The sequence below is a fragment of the Ranitomeya imitator genome, chromosome 4, assembly GCF_032444005.1.
Source record: "Ranitomeya imitator isolate aRanImi1 chromosome 4, aRanImi1.pri, whole genome shotgun sequence".
In the NCBI taxonomy this organism is placed as follows: Eukaryota; Metazoa; Chordata; class Amphibia; order Anura; family Dendrobatidae; genus Ranitomeya; species Ranitomeya imitator.
The window spans coordinates 637,190,828-637,216,387 of NC_091285.1; positions in this window are offsets into that span (position 1 = coordinate 637,190,828).

The following is a 25,560-nucleotide window of genomic DNA, read 5'->3' on the forward strand; positions in this document are numbered from 1 at the left end:
AGTTCCTGGGCTTTGCTAATTTTTATCGTCGCTTCATCTGCAATTTTTCTAGTATTGCTAAACCATTGACCGATTTGACCAAGAAGGGTGTTGATGTGGTCAATTGGTCTTCTGCTGCTGTGGAAGCTTTTCAAGAGTTGAAGCGTCGTTTTTTCTTCTGCCCCTGTGTTGTGTCAACCAGATGTTTCTCTTCCGTTCCAGGTCGAGGTTGATGCTTCTGAGATTGGAGCAGGGGCTGTTTTGTCGCAGAGAGGTTCTGATTGCTCAGTGATGAAACCATGCGCTTTTTTTTTCCAGGAAGTTTTCGCCTGCTGAGCGAAATTATGATGTGGGCAACCGAGAGTTGCTGGCCATGAAGTGGGCATTCGAGGAGTGGCGCCATTGGCTTGAAGGAGCTAAGCATCGCGTGGTAGTATTGACTGATCATAAGAACTTGACTTATCTCGAGTCTGCCAAGCGGTTGAATCCTAGACAGGCTCGTTGGTCGCTGTTTTTTGCCCGTTTTGACTTTGTGATTTTGTGCCTTCCGGGCTCTAAAAATGTGAAGGCGGATGCTCTGTCTAGGAGTTTTGTGCCCGACTCTCCGGGTTTGTCTGAGCCGGCGGGTATCCTCAAGGATGGAGTAATTGTGTCTGCCATCTCCCCTGATTTGCGGCGGGTGCTGCAAAAATTTCAGGCTGATAAACCTGATCGTTGTCCAGCGGAGAAACTGTTTGTCCCTGATAAGTGGACGAATAAAGTTATCTCTGAGGTTCATTGTTCGGTGTTGGCTGGTCATCCTGGAATCTTTGGTACCAGAGAGTTAGTGGCTAGATCCTTTTGGTGGCCATCTCTGTCGCGGGATGTGCGTACTTTTGTGCAGTCCTGTGGGATTTGTGCTCGGGCTAAGCCCTGCTGTTCTCGTGCCAGTGGGTTGCTTTTGCCCTTGCCGGTCCCGAAGAGGCCTTGGACACATATCTCTATGGATTTTATTTCAGATCTTCCCGTTTCTCAAAAGATGTCAGTCATCTGGGTGGTCTGTGATCGCTTTTCAAAGATGGTCCATCTGGTACCCTTGTCTAAATTGCCTTCCTCCTCTGATTTGGTGCCATTGTTCTTCCAGCATGTGGTTCGTTTACATGGCATTCCAGAGAATATCGTTTCTGACAGAGGTTCCCAGTTTGTTTCGAGGTTTTGGCGAGCCTTTTGTGGTAGGATGGGCATTGACTTGTCTTTTTCCTCGGCTTTCCATCCTCAGACTAATGGCCAGACCGAACGAACCAATCAGACCTTGGGAACATATCTGAGATGCTTTGTTTCTGCTGATCAGGATGACTGGGTGTCCTTTTTGCCTTTGGCTGAGTTCGCCCTTAATAATCGGGCCAGCTCGGCTACCTTGGTTTCGCCATTTTTCTGCAACTCTGGGTTCCATCCTCGTTTCTCTTCAGGACAGGTTGAGTCTTCGGACTGTCCTGGTGTGGATACTGTGGTGGACAGGTTGCAGCAGATTTGGACTCATGTAGTGGACAATTTGACCTTGTCCCAGGAGAAGGCTCAACGTTTCGCTAATCGCAGACGCTGTGTGGGTCCCCGACTTCGTGTTGGGGATCTGGTTTGGTTATCTTCTCGTCATATTCCTATGAAGGTTTGCTCTCCTAAGTTTAAACCTCGTTTCATTGGTCCGTGTAGGATTTCTGAGGTTCTTAATCCTGTGTCTTTTCGTCTGACCCTTCCAGATTCTTTTTCCATACATAATGTATTCCATAAGTCATTGTTGCGGAGATACGTGGCACCTATGGTTCCATCTGTTGACCCTCCTGCCCCGGTTTTGGTGGAGGGGGAGTTGGAGTATATTGTGGAGAAGATTTTGGATTCTCGTGTTTCAAGACGGAAACTCCAGTATCTGGTTAAGTGGAAGGGTTATGCTCAGGAAGATAATTCCTGGGTCTTTGCCTCTGATGTCCATGCTCCCGATCTTGTTCGTGCCTTTCATGTGGCTCATCCTGGTCGGCCTGGGGGCTCTGGTGAGGGTTCGGTGACCCCTCCTCAAGGGGGGGGTACTGTTGTGAATTCTGTGGCAGAGCGCCCTCCTGTGGTCACAAGTGGTACTTCGGCTGATTCTCTCTGTGAGCTTCCGTTGGTGGAGGAAAGTGGTACTGCGGCTTCTGAGTTTCCTCCCTCAGGTGATGTGGTGAGGTCGTTAGGTGCTGCTCTACTTAACTCCACCTAGTGCTTTGATCCTGGCCTCCTGTCAATGTTCCAGTATTGGACTTGTTTTCTCCTGGATCGTTCCTGTGGCCTGCTGCTCTGCATAGCTAAGTTTTCCTTTGCTATTTTGTTTGCTGTTTTTTCTGTCCAGCTTATCTATTTGTTTTGCTGGAAGCTCTGGGACGCAGAGAGTGTACCTCCGTGCCGTTAGTTCGGTACGGAGGGTCTTTTTGCCCCCTTTGTGTAGTTTTTTAGGGTTTTGTGTTGACCGCAAAGTTACCTTTCCTATCCTCGCTCTGTTCAGAAAGTCGGGCCTCACTTTGCTAAATCTATTTAATCTCTACGTTTGTCTTTTCATCTTAACTCACAGTCATTATATGTGGGGGGTCTGCCTTTTCCTTTGGGGTATTTCTCTGAGGCAAGGTATGCTTATTTTCTATCTTCAGGCTAGCTAGTTTCTCAGGCTGTGCCGAGTTGCATAGGGAGCGTTAGGCGCAATCCACGGCTGCCTCTAGTGTTGTTGGAGAGGATCAGGGATTGCGGTCAACAGAGTTCCCACGTCTCAGAGCTCGTTCTATGTTTTTGGGTTATTGTCAGATCACTGTATGTGCTCTGATCGCTATGTCCATTGTGGTACTGAATTGCCTAATCATTACACCTACCATCTAAATGGGCAGTCACTGAACTCACTGATTTGCATGGCACCACAGTGTATAATGAAGGGGCTAGGGACTGCAAAGGGGTTAAAGTAAAGTCTGGGATGATTGTAATGTTTTCAATTTGACTACGATGGTGCAAAGGTGGTCCCTCTACTACCCCCCATCCCTTATGTGTTTTGGTTTGTGTTAAACATGTCTCCACTAGTGGTAATTTTCGGCCCAGGTAATTAAATGCTCACTGCCTTTCTCAGTGACTCAGCATGGGGGAACGTTTTTAGTAGAAAAGGAAAAAAGGGCTATGAAATGGTTGTATGTGATTGATTGTATTGATTCAGTGCTGGACACATGGAGGGTGAATAAAGGAAACTTTGTTGTTTTTTGTTTTTTTTTACTACAAACTTCGCCTGAAGACACAGCTTTGCTGAAAACCCTTTTAAAAGGGTTGTCTGACCTTGAGGTACAAGTCTACAGTCACTGTCACATAAAGGGCATGCAAACTTGTACCCAAGGCCGGACAACCCCTTTAAGGAGAAAAAAATCAGTCAAGTACCGTATATACTCGAGTATAAGCCGAGATTTTCAGCTCGCTTTTTTGGGCTGAAAGTCCCCCTCTCGGCTTATACTCGAGTCACACCCGGGGGTCGGCAGGGGAGGGGGAGCGGTCTAAAAATACTCACCTAGTCCTCGGCGCCGGCAGCAGCAGCTTCAGCTTCTTCCTGTACTGAGCGGTCACATGGTACCGCTCATTACAGTAAATGTATTTATGCGGCTCCACCTCCCATAGGGGTGGAGCCTCATATTCATTACTGTATTGAGCGGTACCATGTGACCGCTCAGTACAGGATGAAGCGCTGCGTCGGGGAAGCAGGGACTACACAGTGCCAGGACCAGGTGAGTATACGGGGAGGGGAGCGCTGCGCGATAGTCACCTTTCCTCGTTCCGGGCGCTGCTCTGTCTCCAGCAGTGACGCTCAGTTCAGAGGGCGCAGTGACGTAGTTAGTGTGCGCCCTCTGCTGAACGTCGGTGCTGAACATGGAGTGGCGCCGGAACGAGGTGCAGGTGACTATTGAAAGTGCCGGGGGCCTGAGCGACGGAGAGGTGAGTATGTGATTTATTATTTTTTTATCGCAGCAAATGGGGAAAGTGTCTGTATGGAGCATCTATGGGGCCATAATGTTTGAGCAGCACTATATGGGGCCATAACGTTTATGCAGTACTATATGGGGCCAAAACGTTTGAGCAGCACTATATGGGGCCATAACATTTATGCAGCACTATATGGGGCCATAACGTTTATGCAGCACTTTATGTGGGCCATAACTTTTATGCAGCACTATATGGGGGCCATAACGTTTATGCAGCACTATATGGGGCCATAACGTTTATGCAGCACTATATGGGGCCATAATGTTTGAGCAGCACTATATGGGGCCATAATGTTTGTGCAGCACTATATGGGGGCCATAACGTTTATGCAGCACTATATGGGGCCATAACGTTTGTGCAGCACTATATGGGGCAAGTGTCTGTATGGGGCCATAATTAACGTTTGTAGGGTACTACGGCATATGGGGCAAGTGTCTGTATGGGGCCATAATTAACGTTTGTAGGGCACTACGGAATATGGGGCAAGTGTCTGTATGGAGCATCTTATAGGGCCATAATCAAGGTTTGTGCAGCATTATAAGGGGCAAATATCTTTATAGAGCATCTTATGGGGCCATAATCAGCATTTGTGCAGCATTATATTGGGCAAATGTGTCTATGGAGCATCTTATGGGGCCTTTATTAACCTTTATGCAGGATTATATGGGGCATATTTTAATATGGAACATCTTATGGGGCCATCATAAACTGCATGGAGCATTATATGGGGCTCCTGATTCAATATATTCAATATGGATATTCAAAAACACTTAACCTACTGATGTCTCAATTAATTTTACTTTTATTGGTATCTATTTTTACTTTTGACATTTACCGGTAGCTGCTACATTTTCCACCCTAGGCTTATACTCGAGTCATTAAGTTTTCACACTTTTTTGTGGCAAAATTAGGGGGGTCGGCTTATACTCGGGTCGGCTTATACTCGAGTATATACGGTAGTTTACAGGTTACAAAAACATTATTATGAATTGGACAAGGTCGCCACCTAGTGGTAAAATAATAAACTAATCACAGTGCAAAAGAGCAGCTTGTACATGACATCTTGGTCATTTTAAATTATAACAATGACTAAATGTAAAGGAAATTAATTTTTATCAGGACATAAATTCCTAGGAAAATTTTATGTCGATATTTTATTATGGACAATCAGATCTGATAAATTATGAGCTCGCCTATAGGCAAATTTAGGAGGATTAAGATGTATCGAAGCTAGATCTTTATCGGACTGGAGCACATGCCAATTTTTACGAATAGAGGTATGTATAATATTATCCATACCTCTATTATACCTATTATATACCTTATAATATTATACATACCTCTATTCGTAAAAATTGGCATGTGCTCCAGTCCGATAAAGATCTAGCTTCGATACATCTTAATCCTCCTATATTTGCCTATAGGCGAGCTCATAATTTATCAGATCTGATTGTCCATAATAAAATCTTAACATCGAGAAATTGTTGGCTAAATAATAAAAACGCACCCATAGGGAATCATAGATGCGGCAGTTGCCGGTTTTGTCATCTGCATATTACTCAGAACCCTATTCAAATAGGTCAAATCACTCATAGTGTCAAAGATTTTATTTCTTGTAAAAGCAAGTTTGTTGTGTATATCTTGCTGTGCCCGTGCCGATATTTTTATATCGGTAAAACTATAAGACCGTTAACAGTTAGGTTTAAAGAACATTATAACTCTATTTCAACGGGCAAAGGTTGCCTGAGATTAATTCATCATATGAGAGAAGTCCATAATGCAAATCCAAATTTACTAAATTTTGCTGGCTTAGAAATAGTTAAATACCCAGCCTCGGGAGGAGATCAGAATAAGTTACTCTTACAAAAAGAAGCCAAATGGATTTTAAACGCTAATGCACAGGGTCTAATCGGATTAAATGACAAATTAGATATGTCAGTGTTCCTATAGTGTGTATTAGAAATTAGTTGACAAAGTGCTAATTTAATATTTTGTTATAACATTCTGTTACAATCTGTAAAATGGTTACTAGTGTTATCTTTTTGCACGTTCACTGTTATAGTTATGTTTCACAGTAGCACCGTGAATTTATGTTACTATATATGTCAGAAAACCTATAAAAGGATATGACGTCGGTAACCTGGTATGTGGACCCGTTGAAGCACATTTAGTTGCGAAACGGCCGTTGTCCAGCCTCCATCACCGCACCCTCCGCTCCACCTGATGTCCTAAATGGATGTATGTACATTCTTGTTCCAATAAAGAGCACGTTAATACAGCTTCTTCTGGGTGAGTGCCGCATATTTTTCTGCTTTCCTGGACTATATATCTTTTTGCTTTTTATGCAGAGCACCAATATACCCATAGCTTACGTGACGCCTAGTTGTCAGAAGTTGTGAAGTCCATAGCATGCGTGGTGTTGTACTCTTGTGCCATCCAAGTGCTTCTCTTTTTCGTGTTTTTAATCTTCTACTACTTATTCGAGAGCCTTTTGATAAACGACATTCTTAGTTTTTCCTTCAGATGCAAAGACGAACAGATTTTTGGCTGTTCCAACTCTTGAACAGGTCACATAAAGTTGACCATGAGAAAAGCATGGAGATTGTAAATCGATTCCAACTACTTTAAAAGACTGTCCCTGAGCCTTGTTGATGGACATAGCAAATGCCAGTCGAACAGGAAACTGGAGGTGTTTAAAATCAAAAGGCAAATCAGATGGAATGAGAGGAATTGTTGGAATGAAAACATCTTCTTCTGTGGCACATCCTGTCAAAATGGTTGCCTCAATTACATGTGGAAACAGGTTCTTAATCAAGAGTCTTGTTCCATTACACAGCTTTGGTGGATCCAAATTTCTCAATAGCAGAATAGGTGCTCCAGGTTTTAGAAAGATGTTGTGAGGAGGAAGTCCTTGTGGCTCCAAGGAATTGAGGAACTCAGTTGGATAAAATAATGCTTGAGCAGGGTCTATTACTGTATCCACTGACTTGTAGGTTGTGCACACACCTGGAAGGAGGTTTAGAATTTGAAGATTGATCTTGTTGACATTGTCATTTTGGGAGCTAGAATAGCCCTATCACACAGCCAGCCAGAATTTTTGAAGTGGAGTTAAATGTTTGGAAAAACCTTTGCTTTCCACTCCTCAATGGAAGTCACAATGCAACAAAAGTTGCTTGGGAAGGTGATCTGCCCAGTGGTTGAGTTTACTGGTGCCTTGCCATCTCCAATACTCAACAGCTGGCTCGAAAACAGTCCAGCAGAAACATTCGTGCCATGGAATTCCTTTTCTTATGAGGCATTATTGTGGTAAAAATAGTCTGTAACTGGCAGTTTCTATATCCTCTCACATAGGGGTAATGTGACTGACATCAGCCTTTCCACCAACACACCCTAACTGACATGCTATCACCTCACACAAGCTTTGTTATACTGAGAATGTCCTTTGTTGCCTATATTAACCAATCAGAGCTCAGATTAAATAACTGTACATATTAGCTCACACATACACATACAAACACAAACACTGCAACATATTTTTTATAGAAATAATACTTCTGCACTCATTTCCACTGCACCTCCACCCTTGCCTCCTGAACTCATTATTCACTGTGAAATAATGCAGTGTGTGACTGGTGTGTATGTGTCCTGTGTCTAGTGTGTGACTGGTGTGTATGTGTCCTGTGTCTAGTGTGTGACTGGTGTGTATGTGTCCTGTGTCTAGTGTGTGACTGGTGTGTATGTGTCTAGTGTGTGACTGGTGTGTATGTGTCCTGTGTCTAGTGTGTGACTGGTGTGTATATATCCTGTGTCTAGTGTGTGACTGGTGTGTATGTATCCTGTGTCTAGCATGTGACTGGTGTGAATGTGTCTAGTGTGTGACTGGTGTGTATGTGTCCTGTGTCTAGTGTGTGACTGGTGTGTATGTATCCTGTGTCTAGTGTGTGACAGGTGTGTATGTGTCCTGTGTCTAGTGTGTGACTGGTGTGTATGTGTCCTGTGTCTAGTGTGTGACTGGTGTGTATGTGTCCTGTGTCTAGTGTGTGACTGGTGTGTATGTGTCCTGTGTCTAGTGTGTGACTGGTGTGTATGTGTCCTGTGTCTAGTGTGTGACTCGTGTGTATGTGTCCTGTGTCTAGTGTGTGACTGGTGTGTATGTGTCCTGTGTCTAGTGTGTGACTGGTGTGTATGTGTCCTGTGTCTAGTGTGTGACTGGTGTGTATGTATCCTGTGTCTAGTGTGTGACTGGTGTGTATGTATCCTGTGTCTAGCATGTGACTGGTGTGTATGTATCCTGTGTCTAGTGTGTGACTGGTGTGTATGTGTCCTGTGTCTAGTGTGTGACTCGTGTGTATGTGTCCTGTGTCTAGTGTGCGACTGGTGTGTATGTGTCCTGTGTCTAGTGTGTGACTGGTGTGTATGTGTCCTGTGTCTAGTGTGTGACTGGTGTGTATGTTTCCTGTGTCTAGTGTGTGACTGGTGTGTATGTGTCCTGTGTCTAGTGTGTGACTGGTGTGTATGTATCCTGTGTCTAGTGTTTAACTGGTGTGTATGTGTCCTGTGTCTAGTGTGTGACTGGTGTGTATGTGTCCTGTGTTTGGTTTGTATATGGCACATGTCTAATTAATACAATCTTCCTGTGCTTATAGAATATCATTGTTCTCGGCAGCACTTGTCTTGTTTACAGAAAATTATCTGCTGCCGATAAGGATGCTTTTAACCCCTTCACCCCGAAGCCTGTTTTCACCTAAGTGACAGGGCCAATTTTTACAATTCTGACCACTGTCACTTTATGAGGTCATAACTCTGAAACGCTTCAACGGATCCTGGTGATTCTGAGATTCTTTTCTCGTGACATATTGTACTTTATGATGGTGGTAAAATTTCTTTGATATGACTTGCATTTATTTGTGAAAAAAATGGAAATTTGGTGAAAATTGAGACAATTTAGCAATTTAGCACAATTTTGGAAACATCATTTTTTTTGTTAGGGAGTTATAAGGGTTAAAATTTGACCAGCGATTTCTCATTTTTACAACAAAATTTTCCAAACCATTTTTTCAGGGACCACCTCACACTTGAAGTGACTTTGAGGGGTCTATATGACAGAAAATGCCCAAAAGTGGCCGCGGATCCGGGTCCTGCAGGGAGGGAGGTGGCTTCACAGAAGCCTGCTCTAAGCAGGCACTGTGAAGGCTGCAGCGCTGCATGTCAGATCAGTGATCTGACAGAGTGCTGTGCACACTGTCAGATCACTGATCTGTGATGTCCCCACCTGGGACAATGTAAAAAAGTTAAAAAAAAAAATCCAAATGTGTGAAAAAAAAATAAAAAAAAATATTCCAAAATAATGAAAAAAAAAAAAATATTATTCCCATAAATACATTTCTTTATCTAAATAAAAAAACAAAACAATAAAAGTACACATATTTAGTATCACCGCATCCGTAACGACCCGACCTATAAAACTGGCCCTCTAGTTAACCCCTTCAGTAAACACCGTAAGAAAAAAAAAAAAAACGAGGCAAAAAACAACGCTTTATTATCATACCGCCGAACAAAAAGTGGAATAACACGCGATCAAAGCGACAGATATAAATAACCATGATACCGCTGAAAGCGTCATCTTGTCCCGCAAAAAACGAGTTGCCATACAGCATCATCAGCAAAAAAATAAAAAAGTTATAGTCCTCAGAATAAAGCGATGCAAAAATTATTATTTTTTCTATAAAATAGTTTTTATCGTATAAAAGCGCCAAAACATAAAAAAATGATATAAATGAGGTGTCGCTGTAATTGTACTGACCCGAAGAATAAAACTGATTTATTAATTTTACCAAACGCGGAACGGTATAAACGCCTCCCCCAAAAGAAATTCATGAATAGCTGGTTTTTGGTCATTCTGCCTCACAAAAATCGGAATAAAAAGCGATCAAAAAATGTAACGTGCCTGAAAATGTTACCAATAAAAACGTCAACTCGTCCCGCAAAAAACAAGACCTCACATGACTCTGTGAACCAAAATATGGAAAAATCATAGCTCTCAAAATGTGGTAACGCAAAAAATATTTTTTGCAATAAAAAGCGTCTTTCAGTGTGTGACGGCTGCCAATCATAAAAATCCGCTAAAAAACCCGCTATAAAAGTAAATCAAACCCCCCTTCATCACCCCCTTAGTTAGGGAAAAATTAAAAAAATGTATTTATTTCCATTTTTCCATTAGGGCTAGGGTTAGGGTTAGGGCTAGGGCTAGGGTTAGGGTTAGGGCTAGGGCTAGGGTTAGGGCTAGGGTTAGGGCTAGGGCTAGGGTTAGGGTTAGGGCTAGGGTTAGGGCTAGGGTTAGGGCTAGGGTTAGGGCTAGGGTTAGGGTTAGGGCTAGGGCTAGGGTTAGGGTTAGGGCTAGGGTTAGGGCTAGGGTTAAGGCTACAGTTAGGGTTGGGGCTAAAGTTGCGGTTAGGATTTAGATTACATTTACAGTTGGGAATAGGGTTGGGATTAGGGTTAGGGGTGTGTCAGGGTTAGAGGTGTGGTTAGGGTTACTGTTGGGATTAGGGTTAGGGGTGTGTTTGGATTAGGGTTTCAGTTATAATTGGGGGGTTTCCACTGTTTAGGCACATCAGGGGTTCTCCAAACGCGACATGGCGTCCGATCTCAATTCCAGCCAATTCTGCGTTGAAAAAGTAAAACAGTGCTTCTTCCCTTCCGAGCTCTCCCGTGTGCCCAAACAGGGGTATACCCCAACATATGGGGTATCAGTGTACTCAGGACAAATAGGACAACAACTTTTGGGGTCAAATTTCTCCTGTTACCCTTGGGAAAATACAAAACTGGGGGCTAAAAAATAATTTTTGTGGGAAAAAAAAGATTTTTTATTTTCACGGCTCTGCGTTATAAACTGTAGTGAAACACTTGGGGGTTCAAAGTTCTCACAACACATCTAGATAAGTTCCATGGGGGGTCTAGTTTCCAATATGGGGTCACTTGTGGGGGATTTCTACTGTTTAGGTACATTAGGGGTTCTGCAAATGCAATGTGATGCCTGCAGACCATTCCATCTAAGTCTGCATTCCAAATGGCACTCCTTCCCTTCCGAGCCCTCCCATGCGCCCAAACTGTGGTTCCCCCCCACATATGGGGTATCAGCGTACTCAGGACAAATTGGACAACAACTTTTGGGGTCAAATTTCTCCTCTTACCCTCGGGAAAATACAAAACTGGGGGCTAAAAAATAATTTTGGGGGGAAAGATTTTTTTTTTAATTTTCACGGCTCTGCGTTACAAACTGTAGTGAAACACTTGGGGGTTCAAAGCTCTCACAACACATCTAGATGAGTTCCTTAGGGGTTCTAGTTTCCAAAATGGTGTCACTTGTGGGGGGTTTCTACTGTTTCGGTACATTAGGGCTCTGCAGATGCAATGTGACACCTGCAGACCATTCCATCTAAGTCTGCATTCCAAATAGAGCTCCTTCCATTCCGAGCCCTCCCATGCGCCCAGTGGTTCCCCCCCACATATGGGGTATCAGCGCACTCAGGACAAATTGGACAACAAATTTTTGGGTCCAATTTCTCCTGTTACCCTCGGGAAAATACAAAACTGGGGGCTAAAAAATAATTTTTGTGGGAAAAAATTTTTGTTTTATTTTTACGGCTCTCCATTATAAATTTCTGTGAAGCCCTTGGTGGGTCAAAGCGCTCACGACACATGTAGATAAGTTCCTTAGGGGGTCTACTTTCCAAAATGGTGTCACTTGTGGGGGGTTTCTACTGTTTAGGTACATTAGGGGCTCTGCAAACGCAATGTGACACCTGCAGACCATTCCATCTAAGTCTGCATTCAAATGGCACTCCTTCCCTTCCGAACCCTCCCATGCGCCAAAACAGTGGTTCCCCCCACATATGGTGTATCATCGCACTCAGGACAAATTGGGCAACAAATTTTGGGGTCCACTTTTTCCTGTTACCCTCGGGAAAATACAAAACTGGGGGCTAAAAAAATAATTTTTGTGGGAAAAAATTTTTGTTTTATTTTTACGGCTCTGCATTATAAACTTCTGTGAAGCACTTGGTGGGTCAAAGTGCTCACCACACCTCTAGATAAGTTCCTTAGGGGTCTACTTTCCAAAATGGTGTCACTTGTGGGGGGTTTCAATGTTTAGGCACATCAGGGGCTCTCCAAACGCAACATGGCGTCCCATCTCAATTCCTGTCAATTTTGCATTGAAAAGTCAAATGGCGCTCCTTCCCTTCCGAGCTCTCCCATCCGCCCAAACAGTGGTTTACCCCCACATATGGGGTATCAGCGTACTCAGGACAAATTGTACAACAACTTTTGGGGTCCAATTTCTTCTCTTACCCTTGGGAAAATAAAAAATTGGGGGCGGAAAGTTAATTTTTGTGAAAAAATATGATTTTTTATTTTTACGGCTCTACATTATAAACTTCTGTGAAGCACTTTGTGGGTCAAAGTGCTCACCACACCTCTAGATAAGTTCCTTAGGGGGTCTACTTTCCAAAATGGTGTCACTTGTGGGGGGTTTCTACTGTTTAGGTACATTAGGGGCTCTGCAAACGCAATGTGACACCTGCAGACCATTCCATCTAAGTCTGCATTCAAATGGCACTCCTTCCCTTCCGAACCCTCCCATGCGCCAAAACAGTGGTTCCCCCCACATATGGTGTATCATCGCACTCAGGACAAATTGGGCAACAAATTTTGGGGTCCACTTTTTCCTGTTACCCTCGGGAAAATACAAAACTGGGGGCTAAAAAAATAATTTTTGTGGGAAAAAATTTTTGTTTTATTTTTACGGCTCTGCATTATAAACTTCTGTGAAGCAATTGGTGGGTCAAAGTGCTCACCACACCTCTAGATAAGTTCCTTAGGGGGTCTACTTTCCAAAATGGTGTCACTTGTGGGGGGTTTCAATGTTTAGGCACATCAGTGGCTCTCCAAACGCAACATGGCGTCCCATCTCAATTCCTTTCAATTTTGCATTGAAAAGTCAAACGGCGCTCCTTCCCTTCCGAGCTCTCCCATCCGCCCAAACAGTGGTTTACCCCCACATATGGGGTATCAGCGTACTCAGGACAAATTATACAACAACTTTTGGGGTCCAATTTCTTCTCTTACCCTTGGTAAAATTAAAAATTGGGGGCGAAAAGATAATTTTTGTGAAAAAATATGATTTTTTATTTTTACGGTTCTACATTATAAACTTCTGTGAAGCACTTGGTGGGTCAAAGTGCTCACCACACCTCTAGATAAGTTCCTTAGGGGGTCTACTTTCCAAAATGGTGTCACTTGTGGGGGTTTCAATGTTTAGGCACATCAGGGGCTCTCCAAACGCAACATGGCGTCCCATCTCAATTCCTGTCAATTTTGCATTGAAAAGTCAAACGGCGCTCCTTCCCTTCCGAGCTCTCCCATCCGCCCAAACAGTGGTTTACCCCCACATATGGGGTATCAGCGTACTCAGGACAAATTGTACAACAACTTTTGGGGTCCAATTTCTTCTCTTCCCCTTGGGAAAATAAAAAATTGGGGGCGGAAAGTTAATTTTTGTGAAAAAATATGATTTTTTATTTTTACGGCTCTACATTATAAACTTCTGTGAAGCACTTTGTCGGTCAAAGTGCTCACCACACCTCTAGATAAGTTCCTTAGGGGGTCTACTTTCCAAAATGGTGTCACTTGTGGGGGTTTCAATGTTTAGGCAAATCAGGGGCTCTCCAAACGAAACATGGCGTCCCATCTCAATTCCAGTCAATTTTGCATTGAAAAGTCAAATGGCGCTCCTTCGCTTCCGAGCTCTGCCATGCGTCCAAACAGTGGTTTACCCCCACATGTGGGGTATTGGCGTACTCAGGACAAATTGTACAACAATGTTTGGGGTCCATTTTCTCCTGTTACCCTTGGTAAAATAAAACAAATTGGAGCTGAATTAAATTTTTTGTGAAAAAAAGTTAAATGTTCATTTTTATTTAAACATTCAAAAAATTCCTGTGAAGCACCAGAAGGGTTAATAAACTTCTTGAATATGGTTTTGAGCACCTTGAGGGGTGTAGTTTTTAGAATGGTATCACACTTGGGTATTTTCTATCATATAGACCCCTCAAAATGACTTCAAATGAGATGTGGTCCCTAAAAAAAAATGGTGTTGTAGAAATGAGAAATTGCTGGTCAACTTTTAACCGTTATAACTCCCTAACAAAAAAAAATTTTGGTTCCAAAATTGTGCTGATGTAAAGTAGACATGTGGGAAATGTTACTTATTAAGTATTTTGTGTGACATATCTCTGTGATTTAATTGCATAAAAATTCAAAGTTGGAAAATTGCGAAATTTTCGCCAAATTTCCGTTTTTTTCACAAATAAACGCAAGTTATATCGAATAAATTTTACCACTACCATGAAGTACAATATGTCACGAGAAAACAATGTCAGAATCGCCAAGATCCGTTAAAGCGTTCCAGAGTTATAACCTCATAAAGGGACAGTGGTCAGAATTGTAAAAATTGGCCCGGTCATTAACGTGCAAACCACCCTTGGGGCTTAAGGGGTTAAGCATGGTGGCCCCCAAGAATGATTTTCACTGGAGGGCCCACTCCTCCTTGCAGATTTGTTGCAATTCAGCCCCATTGTGTCAGCACTCTGAACATTTTTTACTTTTTGTGCATTACTGCCCTTTTCCAACATGGCGTCCTTGGTCTCATGTGCACTTGTCTTCCTGCTATAAAACTCCACCCCAGCCTTCAGTCTGTGCTAGATTATTCTGCTTTGCATCCAGCTCCTGATTACTCCCTGGCCTTGCACCTGCACCTGCTCCTGTGAACCTGTGTTGGAGATCCTTCCACTCTGCTCTGAGTTCCTGCTGCATACACCAGTGTTCAGTAATCCTCCTTCATCTGCTGCTCGTGTTACTTCCATCTGCATTTGCTGGACATGTAAGCTGTTTCTGCTCTGCAAAACCTGAGACTATTTACCAGGCCTCTCTGGTTGAGCTAAAATATGATTTGAACTGCCTAATAGCATATCTATCTGTGTCTAGACTAAGTCAAGGATCTATTCCTGTCAAGTTTCCTCAAGTATAACTGTGCTTCATAGACTTTCTGTTTGTTTGCATCTACCTCTGAAGTTTCCTATTGACTGCTAAGCTGCGCTTATTATTTGCACCAAGTGTTGTGGACTTGAGTTTCTCTCTGCACCTGCTTGAATCACCGTGTGATAATATGCAAATTGCCTCTTCTGAGAAAAAGAGGACTTAACTCTATAGCGCCACCTGTTGGACGTAGCGATCCTACAAGTCACAATCAACCCTCTAACGAGTCGTGCAATATGACTTAGGAAAAAAGCCAAATCAGTATCTCAATTCGCAGACACGGTGGCGCTATAGAGTTAAGTCCTCTTTTTCTCAGAAGAGGCAATTTGCATATTTAATTTCCCAGAGGAGCATTGTACGGCAAATAAGCCTCCTTACCTTGACAAGCCAGAGATGGTATGTCAGTCTCCATAAGGAGAAACGATACCCCTTAGACCCCAGTCCAGAGCCTCTCACCTAGCCAAATCAGTTCTCATGCTTCGCACTGACGAGGGCCAACAGCCCGAAACACCGTGTCTGCGAATTGAGATACTGATTTGGCTTTTATCCTAAGTCATATTGCACGACTCGTTAGAGGGTTGATTGTGACTTGTAGGATCGCTACTTTCAACAGGTGGTGCTATAGTTAAGTCCTCTTTTTCTCAGAAGAGACAATTTGCATATTTGATTTCCCAGAGGAGTATTGTACGGCAAATAAGCCTCCTTACCTTGACAAGCCAGAGATGGTATGTCACTCTCCATAAGAAGAAACGATACCCCTTAGACCCGTGTGATAATATAAACTTTACCACTTATAAAACTGTGTCCTGTTGTCTTGTTCCACGCAAAGAGTCTCCTGAATTATCCCCTATAATTATTACACATTGGAGGGTTTTGAAGTATGAACCACCTTTTTAAGTTCATGCCACAGCAACTCAATCGGATTAAGGTCAGGACTTTGACTAGGCCACTCCAAAGTCTTAAAGAGAACTTGTCACCCCCTACAGGTGTTTGTAACTAAAAGAGCCACCTTGTGCAGCACTAATGCTGCATTCTGACAAGGTGGCTCTTTTAGTTATGCTCCCTGCACACTCTGAAATAAGCGCTAATAAAATGTTCCCCCTCATACCGTGAAATCGTCCCGGGGTGGATCTTTCCCCTCTAATCAGACGCAGCACAGCCATCACTCCAGGCCTGTGAGCGCCGGGCACTGCCTCCTCTTGCTTCATTAGCGTTTTTTGGCGCCTGTGCTATAAGTATTTTTTTCTGCGCATGCGCAGTTGCGCTGCCCATCGAACTTACAGCACAGGCGCCAGGGACGATAATGAAGCAACAGGAGGCGGCGCACGGTGTGCACAGGCCCGGAGTGATGGATGTGCTGCGTCTGATTGGGGGGAAAGACCCGCCCCCGGGACAATTTCACGGTATGAGGTGGCACATTTTATAAGCGTTTATTTCAGCGTGTGCAGGGAGCATAACTAAAAGAGCCACCTTGTCAGAATGCACCATTAGTGCTGCACAAAGTGGCTCTTTTAGTTACAAACGCCTGAGGGGGGGTGACAGGTTCCCTTTAATATTGTTTTTCTTAAGCCATTCAGAAGTGGACTTGCTGTTGTGTTTTGGATCATTGTCCTGCTGCATAAAACAAGTGTGCTTCAGCTTGAAGTCACGAACAGATGGCCGGACGTTCTCCTTCAAGATTTTTTGGTAGACAGCAGAATTCATGGTTCCATTTACCAGAGCAAGTCTTCCAGGTCCTGAAGTAGCAAAACAGCACCAGACCATCACATTACCACCACCATATTTTACTCTTGGTGTGATATTCCTTTTTTAAATTATGTGTTACTTTTACACCAGATGTAATGAGACATACTGTTAGAGGTCGAGTTCCCGCTTCTGCACAGGGGGAATCTCGAGCCATCTCCACTGCGGTCTCCCATTCTGATCCAGCCGCAGTGGAGTCTGCTCAGCAAAGACGTCGGTCCCAGCGTCTTGCTCAATCTCACTCTGTTCTAAGAGTTACTGCTGCTTCTCCAGCTTCTGCCATTAAAGCCAGTACTGGTCAGCAGCAAGCAGACTTCTCTGGGACTAAGTCCTTGTCTGCACATACTGAGCATGCCCAGGGCAAGATCTCCCGTTGGAGATCGAGGGTCAGGTGCTCAGGCTCTGCGGCACATCCCATTGGTCCTCTTGGCAGGTCTTGGAAGGGCAAAAGTTCTGTAGCCACTTCCTGTGCTGCAACTATATAAACTGCGCATGACCGCACGGCCATGCGCTAGTATTGTCTCATAATTATATATGTGTGTGTGTAGATGGATGTATGTCGATGGATGAAAGCTCCTAAATATCCCTCCCTAGAGTTGTTGTCTGCTCGCGGATGTTGGTAGCTATCTAGCGCCCGACTAACCATCTGCACGATACACACATTACAGCGTCCTCTTGCTGTGTTCGCCTGTGCGGCGCCGTACGCTTGCCTAGCGCTTTCCATACACAAGCCTGTGTGGTTGGTGGCGTCCGTTAGTGCGGCATTGCTCGCACTCCTGTGCATTTATATATTTCTGATTAGTTTCCTTAAACACCCAGTTGCGGTGTAGTGCCAGCAAGGGACTAATCGGACTTCAATCCCAGTTGGGGTTAAGTACGCTGACTGCTTGCTCACGCTTTAGGTGCGGTACCGCGGTCCTGTGACGCAACAGGATTGCTTCCTTCACACTGGGTGAGGTTGAACGCACGTGTGTTTACTTTAGCGTACCGCCATATAGTCTGCAATTTACTAGCAGCGGGTTTTCACCTGCACGGTGGACCTTGAACTGCGAACGCATCTATATCATCTTTCTGGGTGCGTTCCGCCAGTCCTAACACATACACCTTCCAAAAAGTTCAACTTCTGTCTCATCAATTCAAAGAGTATTATCCCAAAAGTCTTGGAGATCATCAAGATGTTTTCTGACAAAACTGAAACAAACCTTTATGTTCTAATTGCTCGGCAGTGGTTTTCGTCTTGGAACTCTACCATGTAGGCCATTTTTACCCAGTCTCGTTCTTATGAACACTGACTTTAACTTAGGTAGGGCGTGCAGTTCTTTGGATGTTGTTGTGGGGTCTTTTGTGACCTCTTGGATGAGTCCTCGCTGTGCTCTTGGGGTAATTTTCGTCGGCATGCCACTCTTGAGAAGGTTCACCACTGTTCCATGTTTTCGCCATTTGTGGATAATGGCTCTCACTGTGGTTTGCTGGAGTCCCAAAGCTTAAGAACCCCTTAATGACAGCCAATACGTCTTTTAACTGACCTGATATATAAGAGAATAGCCTCCCCATACAGATGACAATCCAGCAGCTGTCAGCTGTACACTATAGCTGACAACTTGCTGTATCTGCCACGATCAGTGTTTGAACCTTCCAAATCTGTTTAACCCCTAGATGCTGCTGTAAATAGTGACTACTAGGGTTGAGAGGGTTGAGCGACTTTTACTTTTTTAGGGTCGATTCGGGTTTTCTCTCTCTCTCTCTCTCTCTTTCTCTCTCTCTCTCTCTCTCTCTCTCTCTCTTTCTTTTATTCATGGTCTGCTGTGGTATGACCATCATTCAAATTTAGAAAATTGCAAGGTTTTTTTACATTTTTCTCAAATTTTAGATATTTTTTATAAATAAACACTAAACATATTGACCTAAATTTACCATTATCATAAAGTATAATGTGTCATGAAAAAACAATCTCAAAATCACTGGGATTTATTGATATGCAAATTGCCTCTTCTGAGAAAAAGAGGACTTAACTCTATAGCGCCACCTGTTGGAAGTAGCGAGTCACATTTATGTATTTATTTTTAGGATTTATTGAAGCGTTCCAGAGTTATTATCACATAAAGTGACACTGGTCAGATTTAAAAAAATTGGCTCTGTCACTAAGGGGTTAAAACCTTTTTCAGACTGATAGATCTCAATTACTTTGTTTTTCATGTGTTCCAAAATTTATTTTAATCGCGGCATGATGTATAGAGGGTCTTTTGAGGGTCTTTTGGTCTACTTCACTTTGTCAGGCAAGTCCTGTTTAAGCAATTTCTTGATTTAGAACATTTGTGGCAGTAATCAGGCCTAGATGTGGCAAGGGAATTTGAACTCCGCTTCCCAAAGATGTGATAAGCCACAATTAATGTTTTAAAGGGAAGAGGCAATCTCTTTTTCACACAGGGCCCTGTAGGTTTGGATTACTTTTTTCCCTCAATAATATAGACCCTCATATAAAAGCTACATTTGTGTTTACTTGTGTTATCTTTGTCTAATATTTAAATTTATTTGGTGATCTGAAATATTTAAGTGTGACAAACATGCAAAAGAATAGGAAATCAGGAAAGGGGCAAATACTTTTTCACACAACTGTATACCAGGATGGGGGGTCATATATACCAGCATGGGGGACTTACCTAGAAGGGGCCAATAGCGGGGGACATAAGTACAGAATTGGGAGACATTTCCCCTATAACAGTGTCAGCAGCAGATCCCCTCCATGATATAGGCCATTGTTCATAAGGGCAGATGGTGTGGCGGTTCTAGCTGATAATGGCAGACCGCTCTTGCCAGCAAATCAGCGGCCTCTGCTGACGTCACATTGACAAATCAGTGGATTCTTTTCCACTCTGCTCTATTCACTGGGTGGGACTTTCGACATAATTCTGATTGATAGCAGGATTTCTGCTGCTTAACTGTCCCGCCTCGTTAACAGGGCGGAGTGAGGAAGAATCCACCGCTCTGTCAATGTGACGTCAGCAGAGGCAGAAGAGTTTGAAAAAGAAGGGGCGCAACAATGTCATATATAAATACCCATACAGGGGTGCAATACCTAGTCTATATATGGAAAACTATCAAACAAGAAAAGACAGACTAATATGCTATGCACTACCACAAATATTAAGACAATATATATGTACTAGATTGTGGCCCGATTCTAACGCATCGGGTGTTCTAGAATATGCATGTCCCCGTAGTATATGGACAATGATGATTCCAGAATTCGCGGCAGACTGTGCCCGTCGCTGATTGGTTGAGGCAACCTTTATGACATCATCGTCGCCATGGCAACCATTATGACATCTACGTCGATACTGTGCCCGTCGCTGATTGGTCGAGGCGAATTCGCGGCAGACTGTGCCCGTCGCTGATTGGTCGAGGCAACCTTTATGACATCATCGTCGCCATGCTGTGCCCGTCGCTGATTGGTCGAGGCCTGGCGGCCTCGACCAATCAGAGACGCAGGATTTCCAGGACAGACAAATGTGGAACATTGGACACATTGGACACTGAGCTGCCACATGGCCTTCTCTTTTGCAATTATGGCAAACCAAGCTCTTATCACACATGCTCTGCAAGTGCCCAAATTGAAAACACTTCCTGCAGTATAGAGGCTGCCCTGCATATGTCAGAAAGCCCCTATGACCCGCCACTGAAAAATTCGCCAGTGGGTGGGTGAAACCTCCCAAACAACTTGGGTCTTTCTTCAGTTTCACACGAAACACATACTTACAGTTGAAAATGCCTAAGCAATTTTTCTGTTTCTCTCATCCCCTTGACATATTCGCAGTACCGAGCCAGGAACTGCTCCAGCAGACTTACTTCTGTAGAAGGATTATATACAACTAGATTGTGGCCCGATTCTAACGCATCGGGTATTCTAGAATATGCATGTCCCCGTAGTATATGGACAATGATGATTCCAGAATTCGCGGCACACTGTGCCCGTCGCTGATTGGTCGAGGCAACCTTTATGACATCATCGTCGCCATGGCAACCATTATGACATCTACGTCGATACTGTGCCCGTCGCTGAATCAGAAACGTGAGATGTCTACGTCCTTTATGACATCATCGTCGCTGTGCCCGTTGCTGATTGGTCAGAATCAGAAACGTGAGATGTCTACGTCCTTTATGACATCATCGTCGCTGTGCCCGTTGCTGATTGGTCGAGGCCTGGCGGCCTCGAACAATCAGATGCGGGATGTCTACGTCCTTTATGACATCATCGTCGCTGTGCCCGTTGCTGATTGGTCGAGGCCTGGCGGCCTCGACCAATCAGAGACGCGGGATTTCTACGTCGATGCTGTGCCGGTCTCTGATTGGTCGAGGCCTGGCGGCCTCGACCAATCAGAGAGCCGGGATTTCCAGGACAGACAGACAGACAGAAAGACAGACAGACAGACAGACAGACAGACAGACGGAAAAACCCTTAGACAATTATATATATAGATGTATCAAAAGCACCTTTATTAACACCTAAAAAAAAACACATTTAAAAACATTTAAAGCATAGTATCCAAATCTGTACACACACACCATACCCCACAATGAATTACAGCCCCATAATTAGGCCAACAGTGTCATATAGACACATTTATAGTCTTTTGTGCACACAATGAATAACCCTGCATACGATGCCCATGAGGGCTGAAGACACATAACCCATGTGTATCTGCACTGTCAAAAATCACTTAAGGACTCAAGCACCAGGAATTGGTGTCCATAAAGCATGCAGTCCCCAGGTCAAATGCCCTAATATATTTAGTAATCACAGAGGATACAACCTGTCATCGGTAAAATCAAACTGGCAGCATACAGCAGGGATAAATGGCACAGAGTTCCACAGCAGGGATTAGATCCCCGTGAAGCAGGGAGGAGGAGGAGCAAAATAGCCCAAAGATAAGGAGGGGTATGGCGGGAGCAGGCCCCACGCGTATAGCTGCCGCAGCAGCTTCGTCAGGAGAAGTGATAATAGGCGCATGATCGGATTAAATAGCATGCTAAGTAAGAATAATTACATACCGCTGTGTGTGGGGAATAGGAGAGGGAGCCAGAAGGCGCGATCCACGCCATAGCAGCAGCATGGTGACCGGAGTCAAAACAGCGTCCCTAAGGTGAAATGCACATGCGCACACCGCGATACCAGATAGGGTCACGTTGCGCGTGCGCAATACCAACAAGCAGGACCGATAAGAGGGAGAAAGGGAGGTACAGTGGGGCAAAAAAGTATTTAGTCAGTCAGCAATAGTGCAAGTTCCACCACTTAAAAAGATGAGAGGCGTCTGTAATTTACATCATAGGTAGACCTCAACTATGGGAGACAAACTGAGAAAAAAAATCCAGAAAATCACATTGTCTGTTTTTTTATCATTTTTTTGCATATTATGGTGGAAAATAAGTATTTGGTCAGAAACAAAATTTCATCTCAATACTTTGTAATATATCCTTTGTTGGCAATGACAGAGGTCAAACGTTTTCTGTAAGTCTTCACAAGGTTGCCACACACTGTTGTTGGTATGTTGGCCCATTCCTCCATGCAGATCTCCTCTAGAGCAGTGATGTTTTTGGCTTTTCGCTTGGCAACACGGACTTTCAACTCCCTCCAAAGGTTTTCTATAGGGTTGAGATCTGGAGACTGGCTAGGCCACTCCAGGACCTTGAAATGCTTCTTACGAAGCCACTCCTTCGTTGCCCTGGCGGTGTGCTTTGGATCATTGTCATGTTGAAAGACCCAGCCATGTTTCATTTTCAATGCCCTTGCTGATGGAAGGAGGTTTGCACTCAAAATCTCACGATACATGGCCCCATTCATTCTTTCATGTACCGGATCAGTCGTCCTGGCCCCTTTGCAGAGAAACAGCCCCAAAGCATGATGTTTCCACCACCATGCTTTACAGTAGGTATGGTGTTTGATGGATGCAACTCAGTATTCTTTTTCCTCCAAACACGACAAGTTGTGTTTCTACCAAACAGTTCCAGTTTGGTTTCATCAGACCATAGGACATTCTCCCAAAACTCCTCTGGATCATCCAAATGCTCTCTAGCAAACTTCAGACGGGCCCGGACATGTACTGGCTTAAGCAGTGGGACACGTCTGGCACTGCAGGATCTGAGTCCATGGTGGCGCAGTGTGTTACTTATGGTAGGCCTTGTTACATTGGTCCCAGCTCTCTGCAGTTCATTCACTAGGTCCCCCCCCCGTGGTTCTGGGATTTTTGCTCACCGTTCTTGTGATCATTCTGACCCCACGGGGTGGGATTTTGCGTGGAGCCCCAGATCGAGGGAGATTATCAGTGGTCTTGTATGTCTTCCATTTTCTAATTATTGCTCCCACTGTTGATTTCTTCACTCCAAGCTGGTTGGCTATTGCAGATTCAGTCTTCCCAGCCTGGTGCAGGGCTACAATTTTGTTTCTGGTGTCCTTTGACAGCTCTTTGGTCTTCATCATAGTGGAGTTTGGAGTCAGACTGTTTGAGGGTGTGCACAGGTGTCTTTTTATACTGATAACAAGTTTAAACAGGTGCCATTACTACAGGTAATGAGTGGAGGAAAGAGGAGACTCTTAAAGAAGAAGTTACAGGTCTGTGAGAGCCAGAAATCTTGACTGTTTGTTTCTGACCAAATACTTATTTTCCACCATAATATGCAAATAAAATGTTAAAAAAACAGACAATGTGATTTTCTGGATTTTTTTTTCTCAGTTTGTCTCCCATAGTTGAGGTCTACCTATGATGTAAATTACAGACGCCTCTCATCTTTTTAAGTGGTGGAACTTGCACTATTGCTGACTGACTAAATACTTTTTTGCCCCACTGTATATGGTGTAAAGAGTGGAGAAAGGAAAGGCAAAGGGGCCGGTACCAGCCAGGAGGGAGGAGGGGAAGGATGTGACGATGGAAAGGATGGACATCCACAGGGATGGTAGAGAACGTACCCGAACTGTGTCCAGGCTGGTCATTATAAGAGGCCACATAATGATACCAGCCAGTAAGCAAATGCTGCCTGGGGAAGGAAAAAACTGGTTAATGAGCATAGATATGCACATGACAGTAATATATAATACATAATACTGCGTAAGAGGCAGCTAAATCTCCGGCAGGAGTTGTCTATGACTGCTCTGTGTTGGGGAAGAACGGCGTAAAGGCATAGCAAGCAAGTAAGTAACAACTACCTGCCTGTTATAGTGCTTAGACTTTGCTTTTCAGAAAGTCTCGGATGTCCCCTTTAGGCCATGTTCACATATTCAGTATTTGTAAGCCAAAACCAGAAGTGGAACAATCAGAGCAAAAGTATAATAGAAACACATCACCACTTCTGTATTTATCACCCACTCCTGGTTATGGCTGACAAATACTGATGTAAAATGTTGATCAAATACTGAAAGTGTGAACTTGGCCTTAAAAGGATAAACAATTTGATGGGAGTACTTCTTTATAAAACAATCATACATATCTGTATCCCTCTGTTTAGATTCCATTAGGACATCTGCCAAATGATGGAAACTTTAATTGAAATTAAACAGCTCCCATTATAGTTAATTCATATTATTTTCCATGACTGTCCTTGGACCTGACATGCAAAATATTGGACGTCAGGGATGAATATCGCTATTTATCCCTTGTATTGTGTAAATGGTCCACAAACAATGACTGTTTTATACAGGCTCGGACTGGCCAATAGGGTAACAGGGGAATCCCCCGGAGGGCCCTTGTGTAGATCTGGGCCCCCAACCCCACTGTATGGGCAGTGCTTGGCATAATTCACTTGATTCACTCTGTACAGAAAAAAAGCAGCATTTTATCATTCATTAACCAAACTACCCAGTTTATTACTATATAGAGATACAGGTAAATTTGTGAACGAGGGAAGTGTAATAATTGTATGAGGTGAAAAATGGGCCCCCCCAAGTCAATGTTACTGGTGGGCCCTTGGCAACCCAGTCCGACACTGGTTTCATATCTAACTTTGAAAACGCACTCTCTATTGAGCCTCACCCCTAAAGTTCATCACTTTTTTTTACTTTTGTCAGTATGTTTTTAGTGAAAAAGAGGGGGTACTTAAGGAATCCTTTTACCTCAGTCTCTAACTCATTCCTTTACTTGAGAGCTGAGAGTTCATCAGGGTGATGATGGGGGTGCGGTTAGCTTAATTTGCCTATGGCACCAAAATAAAGTACCTTGTCCCGGCCCTGGCTGTGAGTGACACTCAGCCGCCCTATGGATAGCAGGGGTGTATCGGGCTGTTCTGAGTTTTAGAATCCTACAGGTGTTTTCCATCCTGGATAATTGCCAGGCTATTTAGCTGACTGACAATGTCAGATCATTGACAATTGTAGCTTCAAGCTCAGTGGTGTGTTGATGCTGAGCTCGGTATTTTGTTATTCTGATCTATCATTGCCAGACCTAGGATTTGCCTTCGATTACCCGCTTGTATAATCCCTTTGCCTTTGACGTATTCTGACTTTAATTACCAGACCTTGGACTTTGCCCCTGACTATGTGTTTGTCTTATCCCTCGGTCTTTGACATACCTTCCTGGCTTTTGACCTTGAACCTCTTGACCACTCTGCCTCACGGCTAGTCCATGAGTAGTGACTAGGGTCATAGGATCAAAGAGAGTGAAGTGATGATGAGTTCTATCATTATTGGGGTTTCTGTTTTCTTGTATACCATCTAGGCCTACAACTTCAATTAATTCTGTG